General features: G+C 28.1%; 1 long non-coding RNA gene across 1 annotated transcript in view; it reads left to right on the top strand.

Moving 5' to 3' along the window:
* Positions 1 to 20,505, top strand: part of LOC147808058 (uncharacterized) — a 38,967-nt gene that overhangs the window by 4,137 nt on the left and 14,325 nt on the right. The window contains exon 2 of the long non-coding RNA XR_015434917.1: positions 6,556 to 6,718. This is a non-coding gene — a long non-coding RNA (uncharacterized LOC147808058). The remainder of the gene's footprint in view (positions 1 to 6,555; positions 6,719 to 20,505) is intronic.

Here is a 20,505-nt window from a genome sequence, read left to right on the forward strand (position 1 = left end):
AAATATCGCATTTATAGCAAATAGATGTGTCTTGAAAACGACTATTTGCCTTTACCATTCTTATTTCTTTACAATTTAGTTTTTATTTTATTCATGTTTTTCATGTTAATTTGTGTATATATATATATATATATATATATATATATATATATATATATATATATATATATATATATATATATATATATATATATATATATATATATATATATATATATATATATATATATATATATATATATATATATATATATATATATATATTGGATGATTTTCGATCATTTATAATCTTTATCCGACTTGCTATTGTTTCTTCTTTAGTTTGCTTCTTTTTGGGGCCGTAGTAAACATAGAGATATTATTCGTGGTTATTTGTCACTAGCCGGCAGAAATTGCTCCGTTATTGAATGCATGATAATGTCTCTCTGAAGAAGTTGTCAGAGCTTTCCATTTTTCATTTATATTTTTAGCTGATATTATTGTCGGTGTATTCTCAGAGCGTTTCCGATGGTTTCTGCTGTCCGATTAATTTGACCCGACTGGTCAAACGTATTCAGGTGCCGGTGAACATCCTGCTTGATCAGCCTCAAGGACATTTCTTGAATCTCATAAAACTATAAGTATTTTGTCTTATCAATATCAGCTTGTAAAATATATTCTCACAGAAAACAACAAGTAGTTACTAATTCACACGTACTGTTGGAAGAGAAGATGCTCGTTTGAAAGTTTTGGCAGGCAAATTTTCCTTCTAGAAGCTTAATGTGAATACCAGCAACTCCCTTAAGCAGGGTCTCATCTGTTGAACCACCAGTGAACCATGACAATATCACAACTAAGTATAGTTTGAAAGCTTGATTATTTTTTCTTGACGGCAGCTTTCGCTTCCTTTTAGTTTAATTTCTATTAAATCCAGTGTTGCATTTCAGTACGTTCCGGAATACTAGAGAGTAGTTTAGGTTCCTAAAGAACGATGCGAGATTCATCATGTTTCGGGATTTGCGATCAAACTTTTCTCTGATTTCATAGTCGTATTTCAGAGAAGATGGTAGATGAAACGCCCCCGGTACTCTTCTTTGTACTGACTAAGGGGCACGTGCCCATATAGGTGATGTATATTCAAAGTTGGGTTTGATCAACTTGGTTTAGGTAGCTTATAAGATCTTCGGATTGGTTTTTAAATTTATGCAAAAAAAAAAACTGATTAGGACTCTATACTTCCTTAGAGCCTTATGGGAGAAGTTTAATTTTCATTTTTGAAAAAATTTATTCTAAATAAAATCTGAATTCTGAATAAAATTCATTTCTGAAGCGAAATTTGGCATCGAATATACGTCCAGTTGATTTGTGTCATCTGTTCTAGTAATGTGTAGGATATTCTTTGTAATTCATGCTTCATTTTTGGGTGCATGTACATTTTTGTCGTAAAACGATTTTCTATCACCAGAGGTAATAAGGGAACTTGTTTTCATAGGGTTAATCATTAGTTTTAACTCTAAGAAAAATTAAGTATATAGAGAAGGAATTAGTTTGTGGATACCTTTATTATTTTTAAGTCCATTAATTTCATGAGGGAAACTCTGGTGTTTTCGACAAAAACATAAATTTTGTAAATATGACAATCATTTCACTCAGGGACTCCGACTATACAGGATTCTCAGAAGTTTCTGACAAATTTTTTTCCAGTGGTAGCAATGTTAATGCATGTTTATAAATTGGGAGTGAAAAGAATTTTGTCTACCTCTAAACACAAGTTACTTAGATACGTATGAGGTAACGTAAACACGTGCTAAATTTATATGTAATTATATGTAAATATAAATTTATATGTGATAATTTCTTCAAAAAAAATCCTTTTTGTTTCAAAAATTCTGCTTTAGATCACTCTCACTGGTAAAATAATGCAATACAGCCTCAAATAGTTGAATTTTCTGTTTTCTGTTATAATTTTTATGTACATTAAGAATAGGTATTTTTTTTTAAAAATAAGCATTAATTCTGTGAATTCTAATTCTTTTTACATCCTAACTAAACTTTTTATCTCTCCCGATATTTTTTCCTTTATTTTCATTATTTTCTAAATTGCATAAAAATTTAATTTGCAAATGTGATTTGAAAATATTTCTAATGATCAAAATGTTTATTTTTCTGAAATTCTGAAAAAATGCAAGGGTACTAAAAATAATATACAGAAAATAATTTTTTATGTTATTTATTTCCTTAAATGATTATCCGTAACTCATTTTAGATGATATTTTTCATTATAATTTGTACTTAATCTATTTATTGATTCAATTTTAACTCCTTAACATAACTTTTAGAAATACTTTATTTGTGTGGATCCTGCGACTTAAAATAAGGAAAAGATCCAGCCATTAAAAAATAGAATCCATATTTATTTAAAGATAAAATATTGTTATTAAATATCCACTCATCAGAAACGAGATTCCACCAATCGAAATTATTATACTCTAATCAACTTTTCTATAGAATTCATACATATTTTTTTATTTAATCTGTTATTAGGAAACACAAATATCATTAAAATTTTATATTCAATGCAAATAATTGATTGCCTTTCATGTAATGATGTAGGGAGTTCGAAAAGAAAAATAATAAATTGCAGGGAAAAGATATATTTATTGAACAAGATATTAAACTAAGGAATTATGTTGGGTATTTGCCGATGGAAAAAACTTATTTTTAGTTGGTAAGTAAACTTAAGAATGCAGATTACTTTTCACTTAAGAATATTTACTACTGCATAAATTAGCATGGATCATACTTTCATTTTTAATTACACAAAGTAGAATTTTTTTTTTATTAAAAAAAATTGGTTAGGCTTAGGAAAGTGAGATTTATTGCTGGGAACGGTAAAAGTGGCAATATATTCTTAAATCTTTGCATCTATAGGCATTTATTATTACAGTTAAAAGACTTCAGATATTCTTATATGTTATTACGTCAAAACTTTATAGTCAACATAAAAGTTTTTACTGAACTTCATTTTCGTGTTTTAGTTTCAAGTTATGCTAATTCGAATCGATACATTAACTTAAAACAATGAACTAATCAAAATTATTATGTATTCTTTAATAAAGGTATTTTTTAAAGAGTGAGGTTTTGAGTTTAGAGCTATAAATTCTATTATTTTTAAAACATGGCGAGTATTAAGTTTTGAAAGAGAATTTTAAACTTTTTACTTTTCCATTTATTTATCAACTTACTATGCGTCAGATTTATATTAACAAAAATTATATATTAAAATAAAATTGAATATTTACAGATAGCCTTGATTTTGATAATAATGTGGTTCCAATATTTAGAGTTAATAGAGAGAGATAACTATTAAACAAAATAAATGTGTTTTCAAAAAAAAAGAAAAAAGGAAAAGAAATGATATGATAAGTGTTAGGAAGTAACATCGTTACATTAATTTAAAGTTTTATTAATTTAAAGTCTGATATTATTAAGAAAAGTTTAATCATTGCTGTTTTGTCAAGGGTAATAGTTTTAAAAGGTTTTAAGTGCACTAAAAAATTTTGGGAATTTACTATAGCCATTTTTGCTGCTGAGGCAAATTAAATTTTTTGTTTACTTTCTTATTGTGTTTTGTGTTTCTTTTTCTTCATTTATTCAATCATTAATTTTTTGTTTGTTTATTTACTGACAACGCATATTTTCATGCTCATTAGAATCAATTTCTGTCTTCATTGCAAAAATTTTCCTTAAAAAAAAACACATGTTTAGTAATATATTTGCACTAATTCTTTAAAACAATGACTTTTCAACTATACACCATTTTTTTAAAATTTTTTCGCTGTTGTTGATTATAGAAAATGTTTTTAAAGGCAAAAAGCTTATATGTTTCGTACACAATAAGCCAAGAGGGGTAATGTAAAAAAAAAGAATATAAAAATTTAAATTTTTCTTCTAATTTCAAAAAAATTTTCAAGTTATCTTATTACTATTTATATTTGAAATTCAAATTCAAGGCTACACACATTCAAAGCATTACAATTTACTATAGTTTTAAAAAGAAACAATTGCATGAAAATTCTCAGGTGCTAATACAAAATTTCAGCAATTTTTAGAGCAAAAATTCAACCCAGAATTGAAATTCATCCCAAAACCATCTGCATTTTATCATGCGTGCTATATCTCCTTAATTTTTGGCAAGATTTTCTGACTTTATTTAGAGTAGTAAAACTTAACCTTTAGTACTTGCTTCGTTTTCTTAAAAAAAGATATAAAATGATTTAGACAACCACTAAATAAAAATACTATATATAAATATATCTGAACTCTGATAGGTTAGTTACACTGTAAGAAATTTCTCGGAAAAAATAGTTAAATGGCAAGTTTTTTTGATTGTTAATTATTCATATTCAAACAAAACAGTGCAAGAACTATAATTAAGATGTTGAACAAGCTTTGAACTATGAGAAAAAACTTTTTTTTAACTGTTTTCACTTAATACGGTTAAGCAACCATAATTTATGCGCACCAACTAAGCCTTCCTGATGAAGCTACGTAGTTCTATTAAACTGAGTTTATATTATAGTAGAGAAGGTTAATCTGTCAATCTCATAACCGACGGAACAGAGGTTTGAGTCCCAGCCTTGACACCACAATATTTCCGCCATTTCCTTCCATGCATGAAGAGTTTCCAGTGTTCTACACTCCCCAATTTATGTCCTACACTCTCCAATGTCCATTACCTAATGCTAAGCCAAGCTCCTAAGTCGAATTAAATCTCTTTTCTACGGTATTGAAACCATACAAGTTGTAAATGTTACAAAACCGTATAGTTTTGCATTGATGGTTTTATAATCATACTAGTTGTAAACGGTTTCACGACCGTAAAAGTAAACCGTAAAAGTAGTCGGATGGTCAGACTGCCGCTGGTTATTTTACCGTAATTTTAAAATGAAAATTCTAACAGTGTAGCAAAATTAAAATGTATTTTTTTAATATTTTTCATTTTTTATTTCAATGCAACAATAAAAAAAGGACGCAGAAAACTTGAAAGTTGGAATATGCAACCTTTTTATTTCGACATTTTTTTATAATTCCAGCGGTTGCATTTTGTATTATTCTATAGTTCTCCACGAAAGCATTACATTACATTTTTTATTTAAAAAAAACAGCATAAAAAAAAAGTTTGCGAAAATAATTAGATTATGCACCTTTAAAAAAATTTATCGCATCAAGACCCTCATCTTTTGAAAGGACTACATAAAAAAAATTAAATTTCTAAAACCGCAAAACCCTTTGTATCCTAGTCATAACTCTAATGTAAATAGTGCTCCTAAGCCCAGATAAGCCAATAAGAAAGAAGTTTCGGTCTTGGTGATGTTTCACCTTATTATAGAACCGATAACAGTGGTTATCAATTTTAAAGGAGGAAGTTGAAAAGTTCTTTCTAATGTCTATTTTCCTCAGCCAAAAAGATAAGGTGCTAAATCGATATTCCAATAGTTTTTTTCTTCAATATTTCTTATGAAGACTTAATTTTCCTTTCTTTACTCGCTATTGCCATCGATTTAAGCGTGGTATAATCAGTCCAAACTTTATTTACCTTTAGTAAGAAATGCATTTTTCTTATAATTAGAAAATAGATTATTCGCGGTAAATTGCGGTTATGTTTAAATAATGAATAAAAAACTGGATGTGTTTTAGAAATTAAATAATACGCACTGTTAGAATTTCCATTAAAAAATTATGGTAAAATTACCGGCAGTAGTCTGTCTATCCAGTTACGGAAATGATACTTTTATCTTTACGGTTTTGAAACTATTTACAAAAATTATAGTTGAAAAACCCTGAATAGAAAACAATACAGTTTTTTAACCATTTAAAACTAGCATGGTTTCAAAATCGTGAAAAAGAAATTTAACTGGACATTGGGGATAATTTAGCTGATTCATGGAGCTGCCATCTTTGCGTGAATGAGTGTATTGTATTCTAATAGCTCAGGGTCACAAATTATTGGAGTTGAGGACCCTAAAAAAATTTCATGCGTTGAAGTTAATGAAGGAAAGATTGTGGTGTCAACCCCATTCTGTCGGTTATCAGATTAATTCTCTCTCAGTGGCGCGACAACTCATCTCAGTTTTCTCTCTGGGGTGCAGGAGCAGAAGTTCCGGTTAGGTGGTCAGCCGAACGCGAAACCCCCAGTGTTCATCAGATAGAGTCATCAGATATAGTGATAAAATTTTGTTTGTTTAACCGTATTAAATAAAAGCAGGTAATAAACAATTTTTCTTACAAATAAAAGTTTGAATGCTATCTTAGTTGTGGTTATTTGACTGTGATGTTCAAATATGTTAAAATAACAATTAAATAATTATTAAATATTTTTTTCCGAGGAATTTCTAATAGAGTGGGATATAATTATTTCTCTATTTAATATTTGTTACTAATGGAAATAGTTCTTAGTTAGAATTTTTGCAAATGCTACCACAAGTAACTATGTTATCCAAACCAGCTTTTCAATTTAAGATCAATAATTATGCAGTCACTATATTCAGTTAATTACTACAGGTAAATTTTCAGGTTGAGTCAGTCTTCAGTCCTCGGGATTCCTCAATCAAATGAAGCTGCATATTACCCTTAGCCATGGACCAGTCGAATACCTTTGATTCACATACTGCATCGTCAGTAAGGAAAGTAAAACAGAGACGCATTCGGGATTTAGGTAAAGGGTCCTGTTCGAAAAGTAAGCAACAGTCACCACATACAAGTATTTATTCTTCTAAGAATTTTCCTAAAAAAGTAATTACATTTTTACTAGCTAATTTTCAGGTAGTTTTCAGCCAGTTACAGTTTATTATACTTAATAAACTGTAACAGTTTTTAGAGTTGTATCAGTTTTTAGAAGATTCTAAATTTCATGCTAGTTAGAGAAAGGAAAGTGTTTAGGGGTACTTAAGAGCCTGATCCTACAACGTTATTGTTCTTGTTATAAACACAAAAATTGGTGAAAAAAGAGCTTTAGCGAAGTAAAAAAGCGTTGCACTGCGATCTTTTGTTACTTTGCGATCATATTTTAGATACTTTACTTCTAACTATAGTTTGAATCTAGAGAAACAAGAACAATCATTTCCGAAATTATATTGTAGTAACATTCTCCCAGAATCTTTCATGAATAAGAGCTTTTACTTCAAAAACTCGATGTTCAATACTTTTCTAAAGTTAATGTTCCAATAACTTAAGTTTTCGTTAATGAGATAAAGAAATATATTTTTACATTAAGTTTATTTCATGTCATAATGTATGTAAATAAAATTATTTCTTATTCTGTACAATGTTTACAATAGCTATGACATTTTTTTTAAAATAATGGCAGGCACTGAACTTTCGTTCTTCGCCTTAGAAGATACCGAAAGTGTTGCTCATTTATCGTTACCCAGTGAACCAAAGTTACGGAGGCGAGCAACATTACTCACTCCACACTGCCACAGATAGGGCTCATTGGGTGGTCATAGGGTCATTCATACATTCACGCATCGGAAGACAACACAGAGAGAGAGAGAGAGAGAAACATCCATGCCCAGAGCGGGATTCGAACCCGCAGCCATTAGCTTCGCAGGTAGGCATGCTAACCACTCGGCCACCTGGCCGGCTATAGCTATGACATGCACATATCTCTAAGTTTCTCTAAAAAATTATTGTATGTTGGTACTAACCACAGATTTGGATTGATCACCATGCATTAAAAACATAATAAATTCTACAAAAAGTGACGGAAAAAACTCTTAGCACAACTAATAAGACATAAGTTAATGTAAGTACAAGAAAATCGTTAAGTCCAAGAACAATTGAATATTCAAAGTACGCAACAGCAAGGCAACTGAAAGCAATAGTAAATTTTTTTAAAAAGCACATGGATGGGTCAGAATAATGGAAATAGGCTGTTTCAGTATAGAAAAAGTATTAGTATAGAAAAAGAATTAGTATAGAAAAAGAATTAGTAAAGAAAAAAAATTAGTATAGAAAAGATTCAAACGCACTACATTGGTGGCCAATATTATTCTGGTGGGTTTCCTTAAAGAAGATCGAATTTTGAGAAGTAGATTGTTTGCATATAAAACATCATTTGGCTAGCTATGTTCGAAAATAAATCATTAACTTTTTCTTTGTCATTTATTACAATATTTTCTTTCTATGTGGCAGCACATCTAGCTCAACATCTTATGTAGAAACATTAATCACTTACATTTGGTAACCTAATGCACAATCTTACACATAATCAAAAGAAAAATTTACGGACATTTAAAAGTTCGCGACTAAATTAAATATTGTCAGTTCTTACTTTTTCCAAGAAATTTAAAATTAACAACGTGATTCTTATGCAAAGCCATTCACGCGACCTTATTCAACACGACCCTTTGTTTCAAAGTTAAGTAACTGAAGCATTTGAATACTTTTAGAGAATTGCCACTTCATTCATGAGTTGAGGTTTTTTTTATGAATTATAGAAATTACCTATCATTTTGGTGCTCTTAAATTGATATTTAAGAATAAATGATTAAACGTTTTGCTTTTCTGATATATTCATACGCTATCTGAAAAAAAAAACACTTTTAAAGCAGGAAAAAAAATATCAAAAATACTTGATGTAATTGTTTTGATCAAACTAATTATATTGAAATAGCATTTATTTTTTTAAATCTATTAATAAATATGGAAGGTCACTTATTCACAATAAAATTAGTTTTCTTAAAAAGACTAATGAAATTAAAGAAGATAATTCTTTAAATATCTATAGTCCATTGGAAAAAACAAAAAAAAAATTCCGATTAAGTCATTATTTTCCATTATATGAAGAAAATAGAATTTCTAATAGATATTAATCAATGATATCAATAACGATTATGTTTGTTTTCGCAAAGATGATCCAATTAGATTAATAACCATACCATCTTCCCCTCCATCATGCAAGAAAATAATAAATGTCCAATAAGCAAGATCTCAGTAATTGCACTCTTCCCTTTGTTAACGATTCTTGTTTTATTTCTGAATGCTTTGCTTTCAGCCCTAACTTATAATTACTGTCAATCCTGATGGGTCAAACAGATTGTTAAATACCCCAACTATGTTAGACTTTCTGATTTGTTACGATGTTTGCTTGTTTTTATAGATTTAAAGAATTTGCAACAGATCATTGATGTTATTAATACATTAAGAAATTAATTTATTGTTAGTTTGGATGATTTCTTATATTACTTTTAAAGAAAACTTTTTAATTATACAGAATATATATTTATATATATTATTAATACATGCATGACTTTCTGCTATGATTACCCGCAAGTTACATAATTTTATAAATTTCGTCAAAAATGAAGTCATAGAAGTATGAACATTAGGGGTCACTATTTATACGCAAGAACATACAACAATCTTTAAATGAATAATATAAAAAAAGCTACAGAAATCTAAGGAATTACAGATGAGAAAGGTGGAAATCTAGACATCAAGGCATGTGTGATTGCTGGAGAAAGATGAGATACATTCAAATGTCATAGATAGAAACACCCCAAAGTTTCACAAAACAATTAAACTGCTTTTATGTATATCATACTTACTTTTAAATGATTCATTCTACAAATTCTGAAATTGCTTCCGTTTCATCATTGCTAAACTATTAATTTATGACTTCTAATGATTGTACTTTTTTTACTTCAATTTTGGGAAATTTTCTGACAACATATGCGCATTAAGAATGCATTATATACGCATTAAGATAATCAGATCCAGCCTTGATTATACTCAAATCTTTCCTGTCCCGATTCAAGTGCATGACGATTTTAATGCAAGGTCCTCACTGTGGGAGGGGTGGAAAATGAAATAAGAGAAGCTCTTGTCGAGTTCATTGATGGATTGGATTTGATTGCATTTGATCTTGATACCCGAATGTGTTAAATCCCACGTCAGGATAACTTAATATTAGTTATATTAAGTAATCAAGAATATGTTAGTTACAAAGAATTCAAAGCAATACCTATTAAGAATTCGAAACATCTTCTGTGCTATACATTGCTGGGATTTTGGTCATAATTTAAATTTTGACAATGCCAGTCACACCATCGCCTGACATCTTGACACCCTAGAATCTTGTTTATCCATATGAATGTTGATTTCCCTTGTTCACGGCATTAGTTTCTTATTACCTTTCCATGGCGCATGAAAATACATTTCGCCTTCATCTTTCCCTCTTAGCCACTGTTTTTTTTTTGCTCTGTTTTTCAACTTTTTTCTGTATAATTCTACTTTGTTTTTTTCCAGTATTGCTTCCCACCTTTATTTTTTTATTTTTCGTTGTCAACTTTATGTTTTTATATCTCAAATAACTTTTTTTCACCTCATTTACATCTCATTTACAAGTCTTGAAAATAGGCGACTGTTTCGACCTGTCTAAAAATGTTCGACTGTTATTTCCAAGTTCTATATTTTTGAAGAAAATGAAGTTTTTAATCAAACAATAGTTAGAGTGTAATTGGTTTGTATTGTGACTTATTGTTCGAAAAGTTTCTTAATTACTATAACCGTTCTAATATTTAAACTTCTTCCCTATAAAACTGCCAGATATTAGTGTGGATCGCACACTATAAAGCATAAATTGTTAGGGTGATTCCTACCCATTAGAAAACACTTTGGCCATTGGAACATGGTTCTTAATTTTGTAGTAATTACTTCAGCTTTGAAAATTATCAATGTTTTGCAATAAAATTTTTCTGAATTAATTATTGTAATGTGATTGTTGCCGTTAACTTGATGGTTTTAAGAGACGCCCCGGGACCCAGCTTGGCGAGCTGTCGGGATGGCGAGTTTCTGAATCCCCAAAGGGGCCAGAGGGCCCTCAGGGGTGCTTGTTATGCGTTAATCCTAAAACAAGCATTTCTCGACGTGATGTTCCAGCTTCTACCCTCACGACTTGGAGAATCCGACATTTACCGAAATAATTTGAGGAAAAGTATTAGAGCTGATTTAAGAACTCCTTTGCACAAACTAAAAAAAATAAAAAAATAAATGGATAAATATTAGTCCCTGTTTTCTAGGCAAAACACGGAAAACTAACATGCATAAAAATATAGAGAAACCACATCTATTCTTAGTAAACTAAGCTTACAAAAACTGTTTTTAGGTTTTAACTACGACATCGTGGAATTTAAAATTTATTAAAAACAGCTCAGCGTTTAAATGTTTGTTACACTGCTTAACTTTCTTTCCAATTTTTTCGAAAAAATGTATTTAGAGGAAAGTCCTTGGAAAAAAGTCCTTTATTCCATCAAAAACATTAAATCCAAATGGTTTGGAAAATTATTTGCTTAAAAATTTAATTTTTATTTAAAATAATGAAATACCGTAAACCGGGACGAGTCTACCCATCCAGAGGCGAATTTACCCATTTTAGTTTTATTAATTTTCACTATTTTAAATTGCAAATAAATTTTTTTTAAAGGCGGAGGACTTAGTTCAGACTCTAAGGAAGATGGCGCTGTAGTAGTTTGATCCGTTTTAATTTATTTGGTGTCTTTTTAACCGACCTGTTCAAACGTCTTTTGAGAGATTTGTATTAAAAATCAGCAAACTTTTAGTTGGTGCTCCGTAAGTATATTATTATAATTACTATTTTCACTTTGGTTAAGTGATAAACTTATCTAAGACTAAGATTACATTAATTTTATATGAAAAAACAAAACAAAAAGAATGTAAGTTTTGCTGTTGTAAACAAAAAGCCAGAATTCGTGGGGCGAGTCTACCCATTTGTATTTAGTTTTAATAAAGCATAATAATATAATTTAGAACTTTGTTTATATTAAAATTAAGTCATTTTAAATGAATTTGAGTGTATTATTTCAATTCTGCATTGATAAATTTATCATTAATAAGAAAATTTATAGGTTAAATATAAATGTAAATATAAAATATGTTTATTTTACCTATTTTTTCAATTTTTATATCACAAAATTAATTTTTTTATTTAATGCAAGTTAAATAAATAATTATTTATAAATTATTATTACCTCCCAAAAGAATGGGAAAAGGATTTTTCATGATTCCCAATGTTTGAATTTCGATTTTGTTAATAATCTTTAATTATTTTTAATTATTAATTATTTAATTGTAAATTTATATTAATTTTAATTTATTTTTATCAACAATAATCAGAAAAAAATGTTATTTTATAATGTTAATGATTATAAAAACAAGATTGTGATCAAAACGTGATAATCGATCAAATACTCAATTTGTGTTATTTTATGAATAAAAAAAATGGAATAGATAATAAAGTTATGAATTTTACTTCATAAATATCCTATATAGTAACTAAAATAACAATTTAATAGTAAAATTCGATTATTTACAATGTTAACATTCATTTTAGTAGAATGGGTAGACTCGCCCCATACGAGAGATTTGTCAGCAGTTCTATAAAAATATACAGTAACAGCGTAACTGTTAATATTTTCTAAAATCGATTTCACAGCTTTAAAGAGGAATAAATAGCGATTCCGAAACACCAATTAAAAGCCTTTTTTCTTTAATATTTACAAAAGTTTGACAACTTGAAAGTTGACAAACTGAAAAAAATGGGTACACTCGCCCCGCTTTACGGTATTAAATTCAGTGTGTACTACTTGTTCTGTTAATACCACTGCTGGAACTGAGTTTTCATTTGTTTATAAAATGCACGCTTCCTTTCAGTGTACGCAGAATTTAATTTCCAATTCCACAAAAATTAAGATAAATCAAGTAATAAAACAGTTTAAGCACAATTTAGTTTTGTTTACCTACAGCTCTAACACAGGCCTCCATAATTTATATGGTTAAGTTCTTACATATTTTTTTAATATTAAATTTAAAGAAAGGGTTCTCTTTTACAACAAATAGAGAATGTCAATGTACTTTAAACTCTAACTAAAAACTCTTTGTGTATTAATTAGTGCTGAATAACTATGTATTCCTTTAATATGATATCACATGTGTAGGTTTCCAATTTATACGAATCGTTGTGATATAAATTATTAAGATACTGAATTTAATAAAAAGCCTTTTTGCAAAAAAATAATTGCTTGCTTTTTAGATGCACTTTTATATGCAGAGTCGATAGCAATAAATCTCTATCTGTACAAAAAAAAACGTTAATTACAAGTTCAGTTAGACAATTTAGGCATAATTTAATTTTGACATACTTTAATAAGGAATAATTTAGTTTAATTTTAGACTTAATTTAATTAAATTTAATTTGCATAGTTCTCCAATTTGCACGGTAAGGATAATATATAAGTTCTTCAGATAATAAATAATTGCTAACCTAAGTTCTTTAGATCTCTTTTCATTCAAATCAAGAATATCAAAATAGTCCGATGAGCAATATTCTGTACTTCAATTAGCACTGAATAAATGTATATCTGCATTTAAAATAATTTACTAAAACTTTTCTTTCAATTTAAAATTGAAGTTGCTCTGAATTAATTGAGAGAAATATTCATTACCAGACTAAGCAAAGCATAATTTAGTGACTTTTCCCTCAAATTAAAAGATGAAGAGGTATTCTCCAGCTCTTGAAGTGGCCTTAGTTTTAAATGCGTAATGTGAGTTAGAAATAGAATAAGTTGTACCAGAACCTTATTAAAATAAAGTTACATGACTGACCTGATTCTTGCAGGGAAATTATCTTGTCTAAAGGATAAAAATAAATTGCTTTTTACAAGTATTAATAAAAATTATTTTGTATACAGCTAAAGTTATTTTATGAATTTTTTTAAAGAAACACAATTCGCATAACTTGTTCGTTTCTTTTTTTTTTCAGAATTTTGCTAGAGGAGCAATTAACTAATTTATGAAAACGCAATCAACATACACTGTAGAAAATTCCGTATTAAATTTCGGCATCAAGTACCCGCATTTTGAGGGCTTTATACGTAAAAATCCTATTATCTTTAAACTCATTTTTGCCATGAAATTGTATACCGTAATTTCTGTAGTAATATTTATGTAATCGGAATAATTTATTAATTTTACGGCAATTATTACTGTAAAAAATTACGGTGCATCAGATTTTTTGTCCCGGGAAATTTTCCGGCTGAAATAGATTTTAGGATAAGAATTCACGGTACCCTGTGTAACGGTACTTTTTATTCCGGAATTTCTAGCAGTGTATGAGATTTTCTGATTTGAATAATGATGGAAAATTCATTTATTGACCTTGGAAGGTACATAAAGTTTCAAAATTTTATTATCTAAAAGTTATCACTAACGGTTGAAATGGATATATCGATGCACATAGTTCAGTAGTTTTATTTATTAATTTTCGATATTGCACATAAGTTTCAAAATACATGACTTTTGGCATGTATGTTTCTTAATAATTTTTTATGTTTTAAGTTTCAATTTAGAATTTTATGGTACATACATTTGAACGATTCAGGTGATTATGGTTTTAATTCTTATTATTTAGTCCTTAGAAGAGAAAAAAACAAAGACTTTTGCTTACCAGTCGTCAGATTATTAACTTTGAGTGCACAGAAAAAGAATCGCCTCAAAAGAATGTAGAGAGTCCTCATTAAATTTATAATTCTTTCGAAAGAATTTTTGTAAATAAAAGATCAAAGGGGTGATGGAAGAGAATACTCGGTGATCAAAAGAGGTTTGTTCTTCCTTTTGAAGGCTCTAATTTACTTTGAATATATCGAAAGATGTTAAAATATTAAACAGGTATATATAAAAATATCATGGAATAATTTACGCAGCAACTCAAAATGAACAACATATATATATATATACTGTAGCTGTTGGATTATTTTAATTTGCTTCTTTAAAAAAATATGTTTGTAACATTCAATTGTCTTAACTTTTACAAAAACGGAGCTGTAAATTTTAAAACAGTTAAGCATATTTTTCGTAACTGGATTCAAAAGCAGTACTTTCGCTATTGCAATTGATTAAATATTCAATATTTGAGAAAATTAGAGCAAATTTCATAGCAATAAGAGTATTCTTATGTTCCGTAATTTGATGTGTGCTAGAGTAAAGGGGTGAAAGGAAAATAAGCATTGAGTAGTTTTGTTGAAGTTCCTGAAATATTTCTAGTAAAAGTTTTTAAAAAATTGTTCCAGTGCTACGAGAAAATTCCATGATTTTGTTTCATTGTGGGTTATTAATTTAATTAATTAATATATTTAAAACCATATCCTTTTTTAAAATATATGTCTATTCATGAAATATCTTAGTACCAAATATAAATTCATAAAAATAACTTAATTTTCGCATTCATAGATGAAATTGTGTAAAATTTATTGTTCTAAGAATGTACATATAATGCTAAAATTATGAAATTATAATACACCTCTGACTACACCCTTAAAAAATCTCTTTTCATTTAAAAATCATTCAAAAACTTTTAGAACTTTAGTAATTAATGTTTTCGTTAATATTCTAAAAAAACTCTTTAAAAGTAGTAAAATATTCAAACAAATATAAAATCATTTTTAAAACTGATTGTCACTTTTTATTATGCAAACTAATGTTGATTTGAATCTTAAACCATTTTTCAACAAAATACAAAGCGTAACTTTAAATATCATTGTATATTAAATTAAAGCAAACAAAATAAAAGGTAAAAGAAAAAGTTGACACAAAACCCTGTGCATTTTAAATATCACAAACTTAATCATTATGTAATGATAACATATTCAGAAAAAAGCATTATTAATAAAATTGTATGTAACTAGAACTCCTATTTTGCAATGTAAATATTAATTAATTTTAAATTTCTTGACAGAAAAAAGAGAAACTGTGATAAGTACAACGTATATCATTAGATATGGCTCTTTTGAATTCAATTATAAATATTTTTGAAACATTTTTCATTAGTCATTTTAAATTGATTATTTACAGCAATTTTAGCATTATGGTAGCAAAAATAATTTTATAAAATGTATGCTTAATTTTTTTAGTTTTCATTAATATATTTTAATTAATGTAAGAAGAACTTAATAAATTTACTGAAAAGTAATCATGTTTCTGACACATTTTATGCAGTTATGTATGGTGAGTTTTTAAAAGAATTCTTTCATATTAGAGTTATAGTTCTCAATAAAGATCAAAAGAACAACGATGATAAATACAATGCATATAATTAGAAGTGGCTTTTTAAAACTCAACTACAAATATTTTCGAAGCCATAATTTTTAGTTTGTCCTTTTCAAGGGATTTTTTGCAACAATGTTAGAATTTTTGCTGCAGAAAATAATTTTGCTAAATCTTAATCTTTAGATTTTATATTTTTACCTCTCAGTTAAATGTAAAAGGAGTTAAATGTAACTTAAGCTAAGTTAAATGTAAACTTAAAATTGTTAAACTTAAATACCTCTTAGTTAAATGTAAACTTAAAATTATTCACAAATTTACCGAAATGTGCGTATTTTTTGACACATTTCATGCAGTAATGCGTGATGCATTTCTAATAGAATTCTTTGATATTAATGTTAAGGGGTTTATCGTTGTAAATTTTACAGCAATTAATTTAATTTACCTAAATGTTTTTTTTTGAATTTATACTTCTTATGCGTAATTTGCTGACGTAGATCGCCTATGCTACCACTTTCACCTTGATCAATGAGTTAATCTGACATAACGAATAGAAAATAACAAAATAAGTATAACATGCAACAAACTCCTATTTCAGTTAATAAGAGCTATACGCTAGCAATTATCACTGATGTTAATTTCAGATATATTAAAAAATTAGAATCATTTGCAGTGCAATTTTTAATAATGACTAGTTCTAAATCAATGAAAAATTATCATTTTTTAAACGTTTCTCTTTTATTGAAGTTATACTTCTTATGCTACTTCCAACAAGGTTGCGTTAAACGTTTAACGCTACATTTTTATTGGCCGGGAAATCACGTATCCAGTTTTCCCTCATTCATTTCCATATTGTTTTGGTTCTCACTAGCATAAAAATAATAAAAGTCATAAAAGTATTCGCGATCGCAACGAACAATAGGGGCGTTGTTGTATGAGACGCATACCTGCGATTTCTATATGAACCGTCATTCAGTTACTCTGTAGACGTCTTTAATGTAGCGTGTAGCATTGTAACGTTCCTTCCTTAATGTGGCTTATTAAATTTAAAAAAGAAAAAATGTTTGATATCCTTTCTTATACAACCGAAAACAAGATGGTATCTCTTTTTTTTTTAAAGAAGGAGCATCCAAAACACATCTGAAAAATATTTGTAAATGAACAGAAAAAAATATGTATCTTCTTATTAGAGTTAAAACCTAATGCGTGAGAAATAGTTATTCTATAATGATATAACCTGAAAGGCCTATTTAAACTTTACATTCCATAGTTTTAAGAATCATATTACTTCTAACAATAAAATAAACAAAAAGTATACATAAGCTTCATAATTTTATGTAATTTAATTTCGTAAATAAAGTTTTTTGACAAGTAATTTTATCAAAAAATTTCAAGTTTTAATTAAAATCATTATTTAGAAACTGAAAAACGTAAAGTAAAGAATGCTTACGATACAAAAAAAAAATTCTAAAAATTCCTTATATTAAAATAAACAAATTTCATGTTTTTTTCTTTTTTTATTCATAATAGGACGTAGAAAACCATTCTATAGAAAACTATCATCAAGAAAAAAACTACTTAAAAGTAAAATTTGTTATTTTACAAAAATTTACACTTTACCTGCTTATAAATCAAAAGAATTCCAAAATGATTTGTTCTTCGATTTTTGTTACCATTTTTTAGTGCTACGAAAATGCGTCTTTAGGATTTGCCAAAAATAGAACAAGATGCAATTTTATTTTTTCTGGAACGCATTATTTTGCCCATTGTCCACCGAAGTCCGATAAACTACTTTGATTTTAAATAAAGTGTTTCGTTTTATGATCTGTCACAAAAATTTTAGGTGTAGATTGGCGACAGTTAAAAACAGCCAAATCTGTAGCTGCTGTGGCGTTAATACATAAGTACCGAATTTTTATTCATACTTTTCTGAATCATATTACTTGAAACATTAGAATATGCAAGAAGTATACATAAACACATAATGTTATACCATTTATGTTTTCAAAAAAAGTATTTTGACAAAAATTTTGATCAAAAAATTATAAACTATAAAACGAAAAATAAAGAATTCTTAGGATAAAAAACGATTTTAAGAATTCTTTACATTGAAATAAAAACTTTCATACAGTTTCTTATTATTCTTATAGTTCTTAATCAGACGTAAGAAACCATTCTGTAGAGAACTATCATCAAATAAGAAAAAAAAGTTTTACAAGCTAATTTTTTATTATAAAAATCATAACACTTACCTTCTTTATAAATCCGTAGAGTTCCGAATGAAATGTTCTTCGTTTGAAAGTTTTATTTTCAAATAATATGTGCATAGATTATCCCTTTATTACTTTTAGATAACATACCACACATCAAAATTTCATAATTGTAAGATCTCGATATGAATTTGAATATGTAGCTTAAAAACAGAACAGCTGAATTCTAGTTGAAATTATTTATTCTTTCAAAATTAAGAAATACTTACCAAGAAAACGATAAAAAATTTATTAATCATCAGCACAAATGACACTATTTCAAGTAATTTGGTTGATTCTTTATTGTTGTTTTCCGAATTATATAGATACTGAAATATATACTGTTCTATAACAAAGAAGAATTCTATAGCTATTGCAGTTCTTGACGTTCTGAATTCACATTTCTTTATTGGAATGACGAAAGCAATGTTGACTTCATTTTAATTTGTAATGAATTGAAGATAGAAGAAATTATTTTACCGTAATATACACATCTGTAACAGCAAGTGATCATGAAATTGTAAGTTATGTTGTTGGTAATAGAAAGGTAAAAATTATTGAGAAATTGTTCTTCAAATGCTTGGCGTGTTCTGCTTCAATGTTTGGCATGTTCTGGCTAGTTTTTTCAAGTTCTTCAGCTGTTTCTTAGGGAAATTTTTATTTGCTGCTAAGAAAATGGCGTCCGTCATGGCCGATGATTTTGATGGGACTAAATGAAAACGTGATAAATTAATGTCTGATGTTTACAGGCTCCCGATAGAGGTCGTATTCGAGCGTTGCGATCGCAAATTGTTTCTCTATAAAAAATTTTTTAGTCTGTTTTGATATACATATGATTTAATAGGGTATTATTTTTTATTTTCAAATTTAGTGGATAACAATTGTAAAAAATGAGAGAAAACAATCCCACGGACAATGCGACGGATTTAAGGTTATATCAAGGTACGTCTCTTGTGAATATCAATTGATTGTTAGGTTTTCTCTTCTGAAATTACATTATGACGCATTCACATACATTATTAATACAAATACATTTTCCAGGGCGAGACGATGAGGCAACCACAAGCGCTTCCACTGGTTCAAGAGGTCCACGAGGGAAAAATGCACAATATTACCGTGATTACGGAGCACGGAAGCGAGCGGAGCAGGAAAAAGAGTCGTTGAATAGAACTAGTGATCCTTCTACGACTGCTGATTCTTCTACAATTAAAGTCGCAGGATGCGACGTTTAACTTCTTCCGCCCGGAGGGACTCCACGCACTATTTTTTTTCTTCTTATAATTTATAATTTCCTTGGTTAGATCGTTTTTTGTTTATATATATTTGTGTTTATACAGCTTTCACACGAACTTTCATTGTGTTTAGAACAAGTTACATTGCAATAAATGCAGACATACTATGCATAATGAGCAAAAATACTGCTTTTTTAATAAAAACACTTTAAATAATTTTAAAAGCATAGTACTTTTATCCAGATTGCTATCTTAATCTGTAAAATAAGTTTCTAAATGGTATAAGAATATATATTTTATGTTTTGCATATTTTATTCGTCCAGTTTGATTTATGGCCAGCTTTCATCAACATTTTACTTTACTGTGTTATTTAATAAATTTATTAATTTCAATTTCTGTTACTCTATTAAAGATTCTATCCTAATCTGTAATAAACATTTCTAAAAGGTGTAAGAATATACATTATATGTTTTACAAACTTATTTTTTTCATTCAGTTTGATCAACTTTGGTCATCTTTCATCAATTTATTTTACAGTTTGATTTTATGAATTTATTAATTTCAACTTTTGTTCCTCTATTAAAGATTCTATCCTAATCCGTAATAAACATTTCTAAAAGGTGTAACAATATACATTACATGTTTTGCATGCTTATTTTTTTCATTCAGTTTGATCAACTTTAGTCAACTTTTATCATTTTACTTTACAGTTTGATTTTATGAATTTAATAATTTCACCTTTTGTGCTTTTATTAAAGATTTTATCCTAATCCAAATTATAAGTTTCTAAAAGGTGTACATTATATGTTTTACATACTTATTTTGTTCTTACGGTTTTACTTATCGTCAATTCTTATCAACATTTACTTTACTGTGTAATTTAATGAATTCATTAATTTCAACTTTTATGCTGCGTAACTAA

This window comes from Parasteatoda tepidariorum, chromosome 6, assembly GCF_982258835.1.
Source record: "Parasteatoda tepidariorum strain Cologne lab strain chromosome 6, Ptep-v5.0, whole genome shotgun sequence".
Taxonomy (NCBI): domain Eukaryota; kingdom Metazoa; phylum Arthropoda; class Arachnida; order Araneae; family Theridiidae; genus Parasteatoda; species Parasteatoda tepidariorum.